The sequence below is a fragment of the Pinus tabuliformis genome, chromosome Q (genome assembly GCF_031772625.1).
Source record: "Pinus tabuliformis cultivar Carrire ecotype Pingquan chromosome Q, CPIR1, whole genome shotgun sequence".
NCBI classification, from domain to species: Eukaryota; Viridiplantae; Streptophyta; class Pinopsida; order Pinales; family Pinaceae; genus Pinus; species Pinus tabuliformis.
Window position 1 is genome coordinate 190215173 of NC_142296.1, and position 3790 is coordinate 190218962.

General features: G+C 33.6%; 1 pseudogene; it reads left to right on the forward strand.

Moving 5' to 3' along the window:
* The first annotated feature begins 383 nt into the window (after positions 1-383).
* LOC149218856 (uncharacterized) lies at positions 384-3381 on the forward strand (annotated as a pseudogene).
* Positions 3382-3790: the final 409 nt, after the last annotated feature.

Here is a 3790-nt window from a genome sequence, read left to right on the forward strand (position 1 = left end):
CTCTCTAGAAAGAACTCCACTGCTTCCTACCTTTCCTAACTATGCACCATTCGATGTTCCATTCGACGATTGAATTATAGTCTCTATTGATTTGAGATATGTTGACATGTGGTAGTTGTGACTGGCTAGAAACTTACAAAGACCAGATGTTGGTGGTTGTAACTAGTGAAAACTTGTTTCTTGATAGAATGTGATGGAGCACTAAATCCTGAAACTGATTTCAAGATGTATCAGTTGCAATATTCTCAGTAGTCAAAACCTCGCATTAGCAAGCATGATATAGAAAGTTTGGAAGAAGAAATAAATTCGACACTAGTACGGTCTTCTACAAAGACAACATGAAAGACATTCAAGTATATACTTTTATGGAATAAGAAGTAGTGATGGAAACAAAGAGTGATGTTGAAGATGATTTTTACCTATACATGGTGGCTTTCGATCTCACATTGGAAACTCATTCCTATGGAATTGGGAAACACAACAACGACATCGAAAAAGAAGAAGAAAATGAAGAATGGCATGAGTGTGAGTCTATCGTCTCCCCCCTTCCTTTAATGGACGATGATGATGACTTCTATGACTTGGACCAACTTCATACTAGCTTGAGATATTAGAACTTCAAGGGAAGGATAAGGCCGATAGGAGGATCATGAGAATTGTGGGAAAGTTTTTTCCACATACTGTGACTCCGAATATAACAAGGCTTTCCTTAATTCATGGTCTATTGTTGCTTATAGTATATTCTTATGTTTTGGGGTTGAATTAGGGTTTGGTATTGTGGGTATTACCAGGTTAGTCCTTGTTTTAACTCACAGAGCTCTGTGTTTATATAAAGGGTTTTCGTATAATTTATTGGCTTCCCCATAGATAATGGGGCATAATAAATTTGATAATTATAGAAAAACAATATTAAAAAAAATCTAAGTGGTCTTTGGAACAGTTGTCTGCATCTCCGTAACGAAGCACAGTTTTCAAGCTAGAAGTATTATAGTATTTGACCATGTAGTTAAAGTTTTGTTTCCAGAGCACTGAGTATTGTAGGACTATAAGCCTCTCCTTTTCCCTTTGGTCATCCTACATATAGGTTAGGATTCTCCTTCCTTGCCAATTTATTTGCCTAACCTAAGGGAAGGTCAAACAATCTCCCTTTAGGTAGTTTGGTTGGTATGGTTGGTAGGAAGAGAAGAAACCAATTATCCAGGATTGTGAAATCTTTGTTGTAGAAGATGTATGGAAGAAATTCGTCTAATAACCTTAGTGGAAACAATACTTCTTTTCTTAGTGTTTTAGCGTAGCTAAGAAATTAAAAAAAATCATAAACAACTGGTGCAGGCCTCCCTAGCCATGTTGACAATATAGGAACCTAATAAGAATGTAGTAATGTTTGAGACCTCAGCTTCACCAACTCAAAAATTGGGAGAAAAACGAAACCATAAGTCTGAAAGAAAAAGCCTAAAACTCATTTTTTTGATACAATGCTTACTTAGATTTATAGAAGCCTGAGCACGTATTGCTAAATTAAATATTTTTAGACATTCACAAAAATGTTGCTAAAAGCTAGGTAGATTTTCACCTATGAACACAGACAATTCTATCTGCATGCCCAACATAGTAAATCAAACAATGAGGAATAGGCACATATCCCCCAATTCAAGGTCCACAAACTTTTGTCCTGTTGTATTTAGTTGGCACTAATCCTTTGGCTTGCCAAGCATTTTGTACCTATGGGCCTACAATTTCATCATTATCTTTGACTTATCCTGATTGTTAATGATGATTTTAGTCATAGTTGTATTTTTCAATTTGTATTTGAATCTGGGCATACCTATACTTGTATGCTACCCCACCCATAAATTCAAATGCATCCAACTTGCATGCACACAAGTGCATATCATAAAAAATTGTTATATTTGTGATTTGAATTTGAGTCTGATAAAAAAAGGAGTAGGTACATTGGTATACTACATAACACATAAATAGTAATATGCATCCAATTTACATACACAATAGTGCACAATATCAAGAAACATTGTCTAAAAATGACACTCTTCAGGTTTATAAGTGTATCACAAAGATTACAATTTAACAGTGCAGATGAGAAGTGAACATTGTGGACCTCTGAAGCCACAGTGAGAATGTTGGGTGCTTAATGAACACAAGGTTATGTCTGAGTCTTGATATTTTCTAGCTAAAAATTAGCAAAATTTGGTTATGAACTTTGAAGCTTATGCTTACAGACACTTAGTTGTTGGTTTTTTGGTTTTCGTAGATGGAGGTTCCAAAGTTTTTGGTAATTATGTATAATGTTTTACCAAATATAGTTTCTTGGGTTTGTCATTCACCATTTAAGGATTGGGTGCGAACTTTGAAATAGTAGTGCCTTCTCCCTTTGATTAGCTTTTGAGTAGACAAGGGATTTTAACTTGGTGATTTTGCTGCAGTTTTAATACCAATTGTAGGGTCAAAATTCATGGAAACCATGTTATGATGTAAGTTTTTCCGTTATTTATTTATTTAATTAATTAATTTTTTATTTTTTATTTTTTGTGGAGTGAGTAGGCATTCACATTATTTTTCGTAGTCATGAAACTATAGCAAAATTTTCACTGGACACTGAAACTACTGCCATGCATTTCATGGTACAAAGAATTTTCGTTACAACTTTGCATGCTACATATACTATTTGGATAGTATAAATGTATTACATGTTCTATAGCCCTGCTATAAGAATTATAGTTTACATTTTTTCGATGTTATTGTTTCTTTTGGTGAAACTCCTGTTATTGGTGGAGAAAGGCTGAAGAAATATATATGACAAAAGATCTATACTATTGTGTTAGAAGGACCTTTCTGCATTGTATACATATGCACTGTTTTCCAGAGAAAATAAAAATATCTTAGACTATCCATATTTAGGTGGATAAATGGAGACCTTCCTACAGATTACAAGTAGAGGCTTCAGTTAGTTTATTTCTTGCATCTTGGACTTCTATCACGATTGGTTTTAACCATAGTTAGATGGCACTTCTTAAGTGAAGGGTGAGTGTTATACTAAAGTTGACTACCATTTTTGAATAAAGGAATAGATGGTCATATTATTCACTTTCTTTTATGATAGATGACTGTAATACTTTGGCTACAATTTCAGTCATGACATCGAGAATCTGAATGTTCTCATCCTTTAATTTTTTAAATTGCAAATTATACTGGAAATTGAAGTACATCAGTCATTTGGAATTTTTCTGGAATGATATAAAGAAGGCAGAAATTGAGATTCCAGAATTTGTATGGGAGCATGATTCTCTACTTGAGAATAGACCATTGATGGACTATTGAATTGATTTCTCAAAGAATGCTAGTGTTTCTATTATGAGTTCATAGATTTTTAAAATTTATCCCAATAAATTTAATTGTATTGCACGATAGATGAGCATAAATAAGCAAGCATTGTATGGTTTAAATTTTTAATGTTTTTGTACTTTCACTGACCTAGGTTTGCAAATTCTCCTTCTGAAGATGATATAGACAACACAAGAAATGATTCTGGTTCATCAGACTCAAGACAAGCACAATAAGCAAAGAAACAAAAAATGAATTGTAATATTGGCACTGCACTTGGTAAGTTCATGCCAGATATTCCCTCACATAGTATTGCTTCACCAATATCTATGAAGCCTAATTAATTTTTGTAAAGGAATCCTAAGTCTGATTGTTTAGATCAAGGCCTATGTTGTAGTTGAAGCTACTTTTGGTTGGCATAACCTATTATTTTTTTGTTGAACATAAGCTT